Source organism: Euprymna scolopes, chromosome 4, assembly GCF_053919585.1.
Source record: "Euprymna scolopes isolate OS-2025 chromosome 4, ASM5391958v1, whole genome shotgun sequence".
NCBI lineage: Eukaryota > Metazoa > Mollusca > Cephalopoda > Sepiida > Sepiolidae > Euprymna > Euprymna scolopes.
The window spans coordinates 123,498,248-123,515,747 of record NC_136485.1 but is presented as its reverse complement, the minus strand read 5'-3'; positions in this window follow the sequence as shown (position 1 = coordinate 123,515,747).

The following is a 17,500-nucleotide window of genomic DNA, read 5'->3' as shown; positions in this document are numbered from 1 at the left end:
TTACTATATAACGATAGATAGATAGATAGATAGATAGATGGATGACTAAGTTAGAAATATCCATTTAATTTTTATTAATATACGTGTCTAGTTTTCAATAATTTACTAAAACATATGAGACGTATAGAGTACAAGAACGTTTCGGTGTAACAGCACATTTCAATGTTATGCATATAGATTAACTAAATGTTGTCAGTTGCAAGGACCAATCTTCCTTACTTGATAAAATAGGACACCTATTTTTAAAAGATATATATAATTTAAAAGTATTTTTAGAATAACTCTTAGAGTTTAATAGTCCAACCAACCATGCCATTGCACTAATAACTGACCGTGCACATAAGGAAATACATTTATGAAAATAAACGTATATGTAATAAATTTATACATTGTATTTCATACACAACAGCGTATTTAATATTGCAAACAAACGTTACACACACACACACACACACACACACACACACACACACACATATATATATATATATATATATATATATATATATATATATATATATATATATATATATATACAGAGTGTCCGTAAAGTTACTATACAGTCTTATTGTTTTATTGTATTATATTTGTATTAATAGTTAATATTTTTTTTTTACTGGATGAGACATATCCTGATAAATGGATCGGCAGGCGACGGCCCATTGAATTTCCTCCGCGATCTCCAGACATAACGCCAATGGACTTCTTTGTCTGGGGAGTCATCAAAGACTCTGTGTATTCGAGAAAGGCAAGACGTGTTGAAGATCTTCGACAATTTGTAATTGATGAATTTGCCAACCTTGATCGTGACTTGTGCACCAAAGTTTGCCAGAGTGTGGTGTCACGTTGTCGAGAATGTATTGGAGCTGAAGGCCTCCAATTTGAATATTTGTCATAGAAATTGTTTTCCTTGATTGTTACAGTCTTTTCGGATGTAACACGTGCATTTTCTGAGATTTTTATAAACATAAACGTGTTATTTCTTTTTATTTGTTTTGTTACAAATACATATTTTAATACAATATCTTACTGTACTGTTAATATATTACAGGGTGTCTGTAAAGTAACTTGTAAGACTGTATAGTAACTTTACAGACACCCTGTATATATATATATATATATATATATAATATGAAAACATTATAAAATTATAAAATTCTTGAACAGAAATGCTTTGAAGCGGTTAATAGCAAAACACAAACAGATATATCGACAAAACCTGGCAAAAACTAGTAGAAAAGTCGAAGCAATAAACACCCAGAATATGTGAAGACATAAATGGAACTCTAAGCAGACATATACCACTATAATGCTATAATATAAAACAATATACGAATTCACTTCATTTGTATGCAGAGTAAAGAATATTATTGGAAATTCAACAAACTGTTATGTCGTACTTCAATGCATCTTCTCTATCCTTGAGCAAAGACCAAACGGTGGTACTCGTGCTTATCAAAGATGATATAATAATACTATGGGGTCTGCTCTCGCTCGCCCGTCTATAGAATAAAGTATATTACAAACTGATACAAAGACTAGGCAGCCTTACTGCTGAAACGTTGTTGAAATGCCAGTTATCAAAATAACTAATACATTTTAAAATATATAAAAAGTACTTACATCAGTTTGCCAAATAAGAAGTATTATTAATTGGAACGTTTTTATTCTATCAAATACATAATTATTATTATTATTAATGCGTACGATAATTCTCATTAGATAACGTTTGATATGCGTTCATATTATAAAACCCATTAACATGTACAGTTGTATGAATGAAATACAGAGTGTCTTTTTGGTTATTATTTATATAAATGAATTGCACATTGTGGATATTGTTCCACGCCTTTCATCTAAAGTGGATGGAGACAAGTATCTTTTTTTTAAGATTGAAATTCATTTTCAATGAATTGTTGCTGATACGAATTCGCATCACTTGAATGAAACTGCGATCCTTTCATCTCCTCAAATTCGCTCATTCTAATGTATCTAAAAGCTTTTGGCTTTTTAAAATCCTGTACACAATTACATCAAAGAGATCGCTTATAAACAAAATTGACAGAATAAAGCATTTCAAGTTAGCATCTGCTGAGTTGTGTATCAACGAATGTCATTATTCAGATTTGTATTTGTATGTGTTTTTTAGCATGGAGAAGCATACACAAATTAATAAATACATTGATAAATATAATAGCAAGATAGCCTAATCCGTTAAAAGGACACATACATTAATAGCACAAACTATGGGTGAAGCTGTGAATACTATCTTCATCAGCTTAAATGATGTTTTGCCAGGCTCATTAACCGACAATGAAAGTTCGTCAGAAAGATTCCTGAGTTCGTCAAAATACCCGTGAAGAATGTTGGAGAGTACATTGATCGAAATATCCTATAAATAATTCTCAATGTTAACACAGTATGTAGAATAATGTGGACTAAGCATTTTGTTTCAAATTGACGACATAACTCTAAAATATCAACATTTATCATTGTTGTTATAATAGTGTCATTAAATATTTTTATTATATTTTTCATCTATATATTAATACGATAGCGTGTGTGTTATTTTCTGCGTCACGCTTACATCCAGGTCGTTAAATTCTTATGTACTTCCATTTCCTGTAATAAATAATTGTAACAAGAATTCCTTATAAGTTTTGGTTTCAGTTTCGATTATAGCTAATTGCACGCACATAAAATATACTTTAAAAATAATTTAATCAAGAATTCTTCATAAGGCATCCTCTCAGTTTCGATTTTAGCTGATGGAACCTTAGTAATCTAAATTTTTTTATAAATAATTTTATCAATAATCTTTCATAAGTTTGGGTTTCGCTTTCGATCATAGCTGAAGGATCTAAAGTTATATATATATATATATATATATATATATATAAATATAATTAACGCTATAGTAATATATACGAAATCTGCAAGAATTAAAATATTTAAGACCTAGCTACTAGGGCGTCCGTACTTGTTTGGATAAATACCTTTGCAGTTTTAACAAAATAGCTGCAATAATATTAGTGCGTCTCTATTTTCACTGAATATCTAGAGAATTCCAACATCAATATATTACATATGAATCAGGCCCCGGTGGAATTCCCACAGGCCCGCTAGTTGTAATTGATAGTTCAGTATAACATAGAAAACGAAATGTCAAACAAGTTTTGTGATATATTAGTTTTCAATTAAGTCTTAATATACGCTTCTTAGACTGATAGAAAATCGTACTCCCTTTAGGGCTTTACCGTTAAAGTTTTACTTGGTATGAGAACATTTCAGCAGTATACTTGCTAATCCCGGCGAGGTTATTTATTCACACGAACGCACTGAAAGAGTATCACATATCTACTTCTCTCAAACAGAAGATAAAACCGTTACAATTTACATAATTTATTTAAAAAAAAAAAGGGAGGAGAAATTAAACAATTTGATTTTTATTCTAAAACGCAGTGTGAGAGTAATGTTACCAGTTACTTTACATAGTAAATTAGACTTTCACATTAACTGCGGTTATGCTATAAAACAATCTGCCTAAATAGTATTACAAGGCACGTATACTTTATTGGACAAAACATTCAGTTAAGCGTTTTTTAACTTCTTTCTCTGCAAATAAATAATCAGCTATTTCAGCGTGTACTATAAACATCCAAACACAGTATTTTTCCCCCTCTATCCACGCATTTCTCCTTAGGACAAAAGTTCTGAAGTAGCTAGTTTAAAACTAATTCGGTTCATGACCCTAGAGAGGAACCGCAATTTTTACTGACAAGTAAACATAACGACAACGAATGAATTCGTGTTGATTAACTAATGAAGTTCATACGCACATTAAAATGCAAATAGTGTCAATTGAAACTAACACTAATACAACACTCACTGAAAAATGGATACGGACTTATACCGAGTAACCCCCCCCAAAAAAAAACAAACTAAATGGAGGCCATCTAGAACATATGCTGTAGAACGGAGAAAAAAGGCCAAAGACCCTAGTGTTTTGATGTGATGTTTGTAATATAATAAACTAGTTATGACCAAAGTTTTATTTCATTCGGACAAAAAACTAAGAAACGAGGCATAATTAGAGTAGGGGCCCGTTGTTTTGAGGGGGTCACCCTGTATACACTTATATAGGTTCGTGTATATTTATCCACACACACATAACGCACAATACATATGCTGAAATGGAAACATAATTTCTCTTAGAGAAAAAAAAATGACTACAACTCCCATTTTCCAGAATGTTCCCATATTCATTGAATTCTTATTCTTTACGGCAACTTGTAATCGTTGAGTACAGCATATATTGAATAATCTATTTATGACTCTATTGCAAATGTTACATGATAAGGGCTGTCCCCTTTTCATGTAAGTATAAAAATAGAGAGATTTAGTTAAAATGAAATTGAAATAGAATAGACAAAATTCGAACCTCGTAATTTAGGTTTAGAAATAAATTACGAGAGAGAATTAGCAAATGGAATGTAAAAAACAAACCATTGTTTAGCTTAGAGATAAAATAGTTTGAAGAAAAGAATTGCATTGTCAATTCTGTTATGGAAATTCAATTGAAGAATGCAACTATAAGATAATTTAATGAACACGTTTTTAACATATTGGAAATATAGGTTACTGGGAATATAGGTTAAAATTCCTTTTGTTAACAAAGGAAAAAGTTTTGGACACGCATTTCTAGAACATGTGAAAGAAGACATGTTTTAACATGTGTATGACGTCATGGAAAATGGGAAGTTCTCGATATAGTTAGAAACTTTAGAGAAACTGAGGGAGAGTCGAAGAGAGTGTCTGAGGACGACAGACGACAGTCCAGACATGGGATTCGAACGTCTAGAAGCGAGACGGTCACCTTTGGAACTTAGAATATGAAACTTGAATTCTTGACTATGAAAACCACGACCGGTCGGGAGAAGAAATAAACCCATCATGTGTTTTTATAAACGTCGTCTTTGTGTTGTAATTCTACCAAAAGATAAAGTGAAAATTGTCATTATATGTCTTGTATATCATGTGTTTTAAAATGTCTTTAGATACACAATGTGAACACTAAGAATGTCTCGACATCTCATATCTACACTTCTAAGTAGGAACATTTTATATATATGAATCTCGTAATAACACGAACACACAACAACATCACTTGTAATAAGACTCTCTAACATGCACTTTTAATAACAACAATAACAACAACAAGAAAAGAATAATCATAATTATAATAATGAAACGTAACACAAATCCAATAAAAAACATGCTGAAGAAACATTATAAGCGGTTGATATATGCCACAAACAAAAACAAAATAATCCTTTTAAGAGACGTTCGACTTTTCGTTCAACCTCAGACTTTAACTTTGATTTAAAAAGCTGTTAGATTAAAGTGACACTTATCGGTGATATAACTTTATCCTTTAGTAGTTTTTCATCATTTCCATAGTGAGTGTCTATGAAATCTGTCTAGAAGTGATTATTAGGGCTATGAAAACAGCATATTCTTTTCCTTGTTTTGTACTCTCAGGTATGCATCCATTGATATCTTATATGTTTTTATGTACAGTGATGTGGTTCTCGGTTGATTAATTGTGTCTGTGTCGGATATATGCCCGAGAGTCAAAACAATAAAAAGAATATGCTGTTGTCATGGCCCTAGTGATTATTACTCACGTCACAGGGGTTTCAATTCAAGTATTCACGCCTGAATCAGTTAAGAGAAAATGAGTTAGAAAAGTACATATCCTGATTTTATCAAGTCACAGAAACGTATGCTATAATATCTATTACGAAATTCTTAACATTTTGAATCATCTTAATATATAGAAAAATACACATCTATTGTAATAAAATTATTCAATGAAAAGGTGGCTTTATTCAGTAAAACCATCTGGGACAATACAATATGAAAATAAATTTTTCATTTATATATTAATATTGAGATTTTATGCATGTTTTACTCAAATCTGAACTCACGCCATATGAGAGAAACTAAACTAGCCTTCTGATATATTACCAATATGCCATAATTCCTAAATTGTACCAACGTTTTGAAAAGAGTCCATTTTCTGAATGTGTCTGATCAATTTAAATAAAAAAGTTCCAAAAAATTAAAGAAAAATTCACACAAGACAAAACAGGGCATTAGCTGGAGGAATGTCTTTAATCAGCTTCATTTCCTAATTTACGAATAAATGACCATTGGATTCATACGATGAGTACGATAATTGTATGCGAGGTGGCCACACTTATCTGATTAAAACATTAGCGTTACTTTAGTTTGTCGTCTATCTTAACGAACTGCTAAATTCGAAAAAAAAAACAGAAAATCCGAATAGATATGAATACCTTAATTTTCACTTTTTACAAACAAATCATAGTATCAAGAAAACGCAGCGAATACCTTTATAAGCATTTTTGTCTCGGTCAGAATTACTAGTATTAAAAGACTACTTTATAAAGGTAAACCTGTTATTAATATCAGATTCGAACTGAATTGCATGCAAGTTATATAATATCTCACTTCTACGCTTGCAAGATCAACTATATTATTATACTGAATTAAAATACACATCCAAATGTAATGTGTTAAATGTCTATTAAAATTCTTATATTCTTGCGACTGAATTTGCCAGTTTTCACTTCAATTTGTCTCTCTCTCTACATATCTTTATGTCTGGTGTTTCTAAGTATACAATGTCTGATAACATATTAATGCTGTTGCTGTATAGTTTGATGTTTTGACTGAATATTTAAGTACCTAAATTAATACATTTAATCACATACAATTGCTTACGCTTTTATAGCTTGTATATGTCCATGTGAACATACATTACCTGTCTGTATGTGTTTTCCTTGCTTCGTATAATATTATAGATAATGTTTCTCGGATATTGCTGAAAATGTATCTGTTACAATTTCTTATGGCTATAGTTTTATAATACATAATTTCCGGATTGTAATAGCTCAAACTACTGCATTTATATTTGCTCTCTATCGCCCTCACAACAACGGAGTTACTATCTTTAAAAGCATAGCTGAGAAAATTGACCACGCCCTGTCTGCTTATCATTCAGCTAATATTCATGTCTGTGGAAACTTCAATGTTCACAATATGGAATGGTTAACTCACTCAAACAAGACCGATGATGAGGGGAGGTTCTGTCATGATTTCTCCATTGCTTATGACCTCACTCAGATTGTTTACGAACCCACCCTTGTTCCCGATTCTGACGACCAGTATGCAAGTCTCCTAGACATCTTTCTCACAACTTGCCCTGAACTGTGTTCAGCTTCTGTTCTGTCTCCACCTGGATCTTCTGACAACTAAGTTGTATCACTTAAGATAAAAATGAAATGTAATAAGTCCCCAGATGTACCTCTCCATCGTACAGTATATCGATACTCTATGGCTGACTGGGATAGCTTCCGCACATTTATATCAGATCTATATATGTGTTCCATGTTTAAAAAGAATATGTCCTCTATAGTATCAGACATGACAGAATGGTTAATTGTAGGTATAGGCCGTTTCATACCCTCGAAAAAATTACAGCAAAAACCTAACAGCCAGCCGTGGTTCTCTCCGGAATGCGTTGCTGCCATTGCGCATAGAAATCACTTTTTCCATTGCTGCCAACGTAATAGATGTACTGAGACTAAAGCAGCTCTCAGAACTGCCAGCAACCACTGTAAAAAAAGTAATAAAGAACGCAAGAGAGTTGTATTCTCTGTCCGTCAAGTCAAAAGTAGCTGAGTAACCGCTTGGTTCCCACCAGTTTTGGCAAATAGCAAACAGAATCCGGAATAGAAGCATGCGCTCTATCCCAGCACTCATAAATGGACCTGAAGTAATCTCCTCAGCATCAGACAAAGCCAAACTCTTTGCCAAGAACTTTGCAGCTAATTCTAACCTTTGCGCCCAAGGCTGCCAACCTCTAATATTTCCTCCTGTATCAGAAAACATGCTATGTGATATACAAATATCAAAAACCTTGATTCCAGTAAAGCAATCGGTCCTGACAGTATTCCAATTGTAGTACTACAAAAGACTTCAACCTTCCTTGCGCCCATCCTTACAAAACTGTTTAAACGTTCTCTTAAGGAGAATTTCTTCCCGTCACTCTGGAAAATGTCATCAGTATGCCCTGCATTTAAGAATTCAGGTGATCGCTCATCTCCCTCACAGTACAGGCCAATAAGTCTCCTGTGCGTCATGAGTAAGTTGCTGGAATCTGTGTTAAATACAGAAGTAATCAACCATCTTGGCAAAAATAACTTTCTTAGTGACAACCAATATGGGTTCCGTTCTGCTAGATCTACAGCAGATGTGCTTACATTTATATCTCATAGAATGAGCGAATCTCTCGACGGGGGCTACGTTTCTAGGGCAATTGCTCTTGACATATCAAATGCCTTTGATAGAGTATGACGTAAAGGTTTACTTTACAAGATATCCAGCTATGGTATAGCTGGAAATGTCTTCTCAATTATTAAATCATTTCTCTCGGATAGATTCATAAGTGTAATGGTTGATGGGCAGAAATATCTTAGTATTAATGCTGGAGTCCCTCAGGGGACCATCCTGGGCCCTACTCTCTTCCTGATCTATATTAATGATCTTCCAAATGACATCCTTACATCATTTGTAGACATCTATACTGATGACACTACTATCTATGGTAGCATATCTACGACCGTAAACGACCAAGTTCTCTCTAATTCTATCTCCTCTGATCTTGAGCAAGTGGTACAGTGGGGAAAGAAGTGGCTTGTTGCTTTTAATACATCTAAGACCAAGCTTTTATCTTTACATCATACACGCTCTGATCCCCAGCTGGCATTATTTGAAATGAATGGCTCTCGTCTTGAGGAGGCCTCATGTTTTGACAAGCTTCTGGGCTTGACCTTTACTCCTGATCTTAAATGGAACACATACATAAAATCCGTCGCCAAGGGTGCTGGAAAAATGGTGGGATCCTTCTATCGATCCAGTAGTTATCTCACTGCTGATGCAATTCTCTATTTATATAAGAGCCAGGTATGTCCAAGGATGGAGTACTGTTGCCACATCTGGACAGGAGCTGCTAGAAAGGACTTATCCGGACTTGATAGAGTTCAAAATAGACTTCGTTGCCTTGTAGGGGATGTCCTTTTCTCTTTCCTGCAACCTCTTTCTCACAGAAAAGTTGTTTGTCTCTGCTTCATCGTTATTTTTATGGCAGGTACGCGGCTGAGCTCAGTTCTATAATCCCCCCTCGCCAAACTTTCACAAGAAACACCCTCTAGCAGAAAACACTATCACTAGTTTCCCCCACTCTTTATCTGTGCCTACACCTAACCGTAGATTCCATGAGCAAAGCTTCTTTCTTAGAACTGCACGCCTATGGAATTGTCTTCCGTTTTTCCGCTTTCCAGCTGACTACAATATGGTTGTCTTCAAGTCTAACGTAAACAAGTTTTTGATGATCCGTTCCATATAAGTTAACAAATTTACAGAACCTCCATTACTAACGGTTACTATATTGTGAAATTTCTACTGTACACACTTATCCTCGAGTGGCTTCTTGGCCTTGATAAGTGGTGATGCCTATGTACAACAAACGAAACTCTTGTATATTGAATTTCTCGTAACTCAGGTAGTTCGTACGTTGTGGGTTCACTGTATATATATATATATATATATATATATATATATATATATATATATATATAAGATACACTTTGTGTGTGCATCTGTGTGTACGTTTTCGTGTATTTGAGCTTGTTTTTCTATGTGCTCCGAACAGCTAGTCTGATTTTCTAAAACATTCATATAAATTTACTTTATATGCCTGGGAGTGTTCATCAAAAGGCATCCGATAAGTATCGAAACTCAATAATTGAATAAATCCTCATAAAGAAGAAACAGTTCTATTTTATAATAAAGTTAACACTTTAATATACCCTAAAATAACAAGTGCATTAAGGAACTTTTATCGCCGCCCAGGCAGAATTATCTGATGTATAAAACCAATAGTAGTTTTTTTATATGATAGATGCGCGTTAGATATAAATGTTTCTGTTTAGAGCACTATCGAACAACAATAGTTGACTGTCATATTCTAAACTGCATTTACAAAAAATAATTAAACTAGTTTTATACAATTAACAGTAGATTCTCTATTGTGCATTGAAGATGACAATATATTTTGTACTAAGTAGCTTAACTTACAATACATTGCTTTCCCCGGGTGCACTCATCACGATGGTTTCACGAGTAGAGCAGAAAATTAATCAATATAATTAAAATATGAGCGAATTCATCAATATCGATTACAGGAAAATATTGGAAACGTTGAATTGTCAGTGATCCTTATTCAATCCCGGACAACGCTGGTTCTTTACGAAAATATAAGCTAAACAGCTAATTAATACATTAAAAACATAACAAATAGTATGTAAAAAGCAATTATAGTATACAGTTATAAATGTTTAATACACTCAAACATCAAATACCAACACGAAAATAAAATGAAAACAATGAAAAATTAATTAACTTAACAAACACATAGTATTAAACTTACATATAATTAAAATATTCCTATAATTGATTTAATGATAATTGTTTACCATATCTGTTTTTTTTGAGTATTTGTCCAATAAAGGCAAATTAGACATAGTGACTTACCTTCAAGTCTATATAATAACACCACATATTTTTACACTTAGTGATTTATGCGAACATATAAAATATGTATGACATTTATGGCATGATGCATTAATATTAACTGATTACAAAAGCTATATTTGTGCATACAAAAATCTTGAAGTATGTCTGATATAATGAAAACAACTGACTTATATTCATAATTGATTCCAAAATATATGATTAAGCCTATTTGAATATGCCCACTGCTCGTCGGAACCCATCCGTCTAGCTGAATCCACTGTCAAAAAATTTTCCCCACTCTTTATCTGTGCCTAAATCACAACGTAGATTTCATGAACAAAGCTTCTTTCTTAGGACTGCACGCCTGTGCAACTCTGTTCCATCTGTCTGCTTACCACCTGACTACAACCTGGATGTCTGCAAGTCCAACGTAAACAAATTCCTAATGAACCGCCCCCTTAAGTAAACCCTTCATTAAATCTCCACACTAACGTACTGTACTTGCAATAACCCTTATCCCTGAGTAGCTTCCGAGCCTTGATAAGTGGTGACCACCGTGTAAAAAAAAGGAGGAGTAACTTTGATGTTTATCTGTATCGCCTATTAATGGCTGTACTTTATCATCAGGGAGTCGCAGTTGAGCTACATAGTCTGGACAAGGTGATAGGGGAGGATAGCTCTCCAAACAACCAAATGCTCTAAGAGAAAATACAGAGTCGATACAGTTTGCCTCAAGAGTTGCCGGTGATAACAAGATAAAGTCAGGCCGCCTTAGAAACTCCATCTCCTGATTTTCCGTCGGGATTTACTCCCTTAGCCTTTCTCCTGGTGTGGTAATACGCAATGCAGCGGAGGTTTAAATCCCAACCTTCTCGAAGTATCAGGTTTTAAGGCGCCAGTGTCACCTTTGCCCTATTTCCCAGTTCTTTGCCGGGATGTGGTTTTAAGCCAAACGAGAATGGGAGGAGTTAAACTGGGATATCAGAGACTATTTGAGCCGTACACCGTGAGAGCATTTTTAAACAGTGGGAGCGTATCCTCATTTCCACTTTCGGTTGTGACAATCATTGAAAAGTTCCCACCTGTAATCTGTAACTGAAAAATATATTAAATATCAATAATTTAATTGAATCATTATTATAATATAAAATCATATATTTATCACATTAGATTTCTTCCTTTTTTGTATTCATTTTATTTGTCTTTTTGCAAGACTCATGTGTTAGCAGGGATAATCGCTTAACTTAAAACGTATACTTATCGATAGCTCAAACGGTAGCGATTATGGTTGAATCGTTGGATGTTTCCGTTTTTATTTTAGCTGATGGCACACAGTCATTTTTTATAAGCTTTAATATATATTGGGAACAACTACATAAAATTATTTCGGAAATGTATATTTTAATATAATGTTAAACAAATATGTATTCTTTTAATAACTATACTTTCCAAATAGTCAATATTGAACTAAAAGGACTTGAGAGAAAACCTACATACAAATCCCTACATATAGAAATACGCTAAAAATTACCTATATCTGTCATGGGATATAATTGAAATATGTAGTTAAGCTTTTTTTCTGAATAAATTGATATGTATGCAAACCATAAGGGATATTAGAGTAGGGTAGAGACGTACATTAATCGTGCTGCATCGTGGGATAATCTTGCCAAGATATATTTAATACTGTTCGCAGCATACGGGTGTACGTTGGTCTTGCTTTCCTTCCAATCTTTTGGTGAGTGTCCATGTTATAGCACCGTAATACGGACAGACTTCTCTAAGGAGCTGCTTTTTTCAGTTTGTCAGTTAGCCTTTAGTCCGTACTGGTCGCAGCTTATCCAATGTAGCCTATGCTTTTGAGCTGTGAATTTCGATATCTCTGTAATCCCACTCACTTTAATATGTTTTCCCTCGGAATATAACGCTTTGAAATTCCGTACGTGTTTTTCGCTTCCATTTGTGTACAAACATGCATAAGTTAAAATATATTACAAATATCTATCTTGCTGCTCAACACCCACATTATCATTTGGAGACACGATAATGATTTGGAACACCTTACGGTTAAGTGGCAATAGGCCTTGTTTGGAGTGAACAAGAGTATAATTCCTCCGACAATTTTAAATTCTAAAATATATTCTATTTACACATAGGTACTTATTCTGGAAACGTAATTACTACGACATGCTAAGGAAGCAAATCGTGCAATGCTATAAACAAAGCGGTTTTCCATTAAGGAGAGTTTGGAAAGTAGAAGAATAGGATTATCAAATGTCAATCTAGTAGAGCAAAGTAAACAGAAACGCCTGTGATACAATACTATATGTCATATCTTGATATTTAAACACTTTTTAAACACTCCCTATTATCAATATTGAAACAGTTTAAACTAAACTGTAGAGTTAATTGTTATCTAAATTAATTATCTAACTTTTTGGTTGATATTATTAAATGAACAGGTAAGCTTAACTTTATATTTTAGACATTTATTGCAAATGCTTTATACAGTTCGAGAATATTGTTTGAGGTTCAGTAGTTAGTAACCGTATACTTAAGTGGAAAATGCTCTTATCCCTCTTAGAATTTTCTGCCTTGCAAACAGTAAGAAGCCCGTTGTTCAATCTTGCAAACCGACCTTTAACAATATCAAATCACATAACGTATAACCCAGTTATAAGATACCTCTTCTCCGGTCCCTGTAGCGCTCTTATATCAGGGTTACACTTATATCCGGGGTCTTTATATTCGGGTTACACTGTACATAAACACAGGCTCTAATCTTGGCCAAGAAAATGTCTGTTATATAGGTGTTATTATATTTAGGTCTCTTATATCCGGGTTGCACGGTATAAATGTATTATTTGCATGCATTTATTTAAAGGTATTCCAATATCATTCATTTATGAACAAATGAAACAGTTATACTCGGCATGTTAATACGTTAACAAGTACGCACTAAGTAAATGTTAATTCCTTTTATTCTTAAAGTCTTTTCCATCCCTTTATTAGCAATCTGTTGCCGTCTGTTAATGTTTTATAAATCTCACTTCTTTCGAAAAATTAATGGCATTCAGATGTGGTTTTCTGTGGACACTTCTAATACATAATTGAATCTTAAAGCTAAGCAGTATTCTGAGAACACCCTGTAATTTACTGTTATATCATCCATACTTCGTTTCAAATTATTCATAAAAAATCAGTAATGTAATTAAGTAATAGTTTGAAAAGCGATCTGAACTTGCGAAAGCTTTATTGTCTTCAAAATCGAATTAATACATCTTCACCGAATTATGCATCGGATTCTAATTCAATGAATTAACGTTAAATGCCACATTACTTTTAAATGTTTTGCACATTTAACTTCATTTCTATAACATACTTTGATGTAATATTTTAAAGAATATCGCGCAGATATGTGTACAAATGCAATGCATCGTTAATGCATTTTCTAATGACTACTTTAAACGGCTGCCGCATCACACCAATGCTCCATTCTTATTTTACAAGAACTTTCATGGAATGTGATCTTCTGCACATGGAAAACCTCTGCCCAAACAAAATATTTATTAGTAGGGCTTGGATAACAGCATATTCTTTTCAAATGTTTGGACTCTCGAGTGTGCATCCGTTGATATCGTATATGCTTTTATATAGAGTGATGTAGTTCTCGGTTGATTAATAATGTCAAACTGTGATGGATATATACTCGAGAGTCAAAACAATGGTAAGAATATTTTATTGTTATAGTCCTACTTATTAGTGTCTGTCTGGACGAGCAGAAACATCTTAATCTTTCCTGTAAATTTCTGTTGAACTGAATTCCTGTTAATTTAGTATTTTATCGCCCAGCATACTAAGGCTTGTTATTCTGTACTTGTTGTTTGCTTTAATATGTGTACAAACATGCATAAGTTTAAATATAACACAGACAGATATGTTGCTGCTCAACTCCTAACGTCGTCACTGGAGTCATGATCATGATTAATCGCCCCTTATGGTCAAGAGGCAATACGATTTGTTTGGAAGGAACAAGAGTAAAACACCTCTGGCATTTTTGAATTCATAAAACATTCACTATACAAAAATGTACTCATTCTAAAAACGTATTTACTACTACATTCTAAAAAATCCAGGGGTGCAATGCTATAGGAAAGGCGGTTTTCCCTTAAAGAGAAGTCTAAGATGAGGAGAATTAAACAGCATCATGTAAAATAATGTTAACAAAGTTGCATTCATTGAAAATATTCTAGCATCTCTCTATGCCCCCCTCCTCTCTCTCTCTCTCTCTCTATATATATATATATATATATATATATATATATATATATATATATATATATGTGTGTATGTATATATATATATGTATATATAATTTACAGAAATGTTTCAGATGGAACAAGTCATTGGTAACGTCGGTTTCAAACCCTAAAATTGTCTAATCTAAAACTTTTTGTAAACAAAATATAAATACGTTCTTATTTTAGGATATAATTGAGCGCTCTGCCGAATTAATATATATATATATATATATATATATATATATATATATATATATATATATATATAAAGAGAGAGACACTTTTTATTTATTTTACAGAGGCATTAATATGTCGCTACTCACTTATGAGCATGTTTCGCCCAGCCAGTTACATATAGCCAGAGAACTCCTCAGGTAATACAGCTTTATAAAAGTAATATCCTTTTCAAGATTTTACAGGAGTTTAAGCACAAAATTAACCAGGAAGCTACATCACGTGGTATTCACAAAAAAATAATGGCATTCGTTATATGTGAAAAAGAAGACAAAGAAAAAGAAGAGAATGAAAAATATATATACGCGCACACACACACACACACAAACACACACATATATATATATATATATATATATATATTTGTGTTATGACGATTAATCAGAATCGATAATCAGAAAAATCGGAGCTTTTGGAGGTATCAGAATCGGTATCTGAATCATAAAAATTTGAGCCTATTTTTAGATGCTAAAGCCGACTTCTTAAATTATTATATATATATATATATATATATATATAATATGTGTGTGCGCGTATATATATATATATATATATATATATATATATATATATATATATATATATATATATATATATACCAGCTGTATATATTCGGCGTTGCTTGGCCGAAATATATTGCGGGTGGAGGGTTTAATCAAACACGATTTTAGATACACCGATTATCAAACTGTTTAATCAAACCGATTTTAGATACACCGAAATAAAATCCTTCGCTGCACAAATAAAAACAAAACCAAAAACTTTGAAGCCAAAAGGATAAATAAACTTTTTGCAACAAACGCAATAAGTGTCTACAGGAGCCTCGTTAAAGACGAAATACAGGTGAGATTCCCACCATCAAAAGAAGAAGTTGAAAACTTCTGGAAGCCACTCTATGAGGACACTTAAGAACATATAGAAAACAATTTGATAGATACCATGAAAGAAGATAAAAAGGAGAAAGAAAAGATGCCAGTTCTTAAAATTACCAAGGAAGCTATCTGCATGAAGGTAGCTAAATACAGTAATTTCAAGACCCCAGGAATAGACCAAATACTAAATTTCTAGCTGAAAAAAACTGAGCGCATTCAATAACATCATTAATTGAGATGAAGAGCCGCAAGTAGGCAGTACATCATTTATCCCCAAGAATGAGGACACCCACATGACTAGCAAATATAGACCAATCTGCTGCCTCACAACAACATACAAGCTCCTAACACGAATAATCGCTGATGCAACATACGACCATCTGATTGGTGGTGATTACCTCGAAAGTGAGCAGAGGGGGTATACAAGGAAAAAGCTAGGCATAAAAGACCAACTCCTTGTAAACAGAACCATATTAGAAGATTGCAGAAGAAGACAAAGAAATCTGTCAATGGCCTGGATTGATTACAAAAAGGCCTTTGACAGTATACCTCATTCCTGTTTGCAGCTGTACAATGTGCACACTGATATTACATCATTCATTTAAAAACAAATGGCCAGATGATGCATATCAATTACATTACAGCACACGGAAGGAAGGATACAGACCCCAAACATAAAGATCAAGCGAGGAATATTCCAGGGAGACAGCTTCTCACCGCTCCTTTTCTGCCTCACAATGGATCCACAAAGTAAGCTACTTAAGCGATCCAATGCTGGATACAATCTCAGCAAGGGCAGAAAGAAGGAAGAAAATAAAAGAGTAAACCATCTACTCTTTATGGACGATTTGAAACTCTATGTAGAATCCGAGAAACAACTTGTCTCTCTGATCGACATTGTTAAAAATTATACAGAAGACATCTGCATGGAGTTTGGATTCAACAAATGCGCTAAGTGTACCATAAGGAAGGGAAGAAAGACAGCATCAGAACATCTTAATCTGGACAATGGCTCTATTGAAGACCTTGAAGAGGATGCTGTCTATAAATACCTGGGAGTAGAAGAGAATGAGACACTTGAACATGGAAAGATGAGAGAAATTCTCTCATCAGAACTATCACCAAAAAACAAAATTACTGCCATCAATCAATTGGCAATACCCGTTGTCTCTTATGGATTTGACATAATCAATTGGCCACGAAACTGCATCAATAACCTTGACGTAAAACTCGGAAACTGCTGGCCCTTCATAAAGTCATTTACAAACATCAGTGCATGGACAGGCTGTACTTACCACGGAAAGAAGGCGGTTTAGGCCTCACTGAAATTAACCACGCATACCGAGCTTCAATAGAAAGCATAGGCCAATATATCAAATGTTCGTCTGACCCAAAAATAAAAATGGTGAATGAACATCACACCAAATG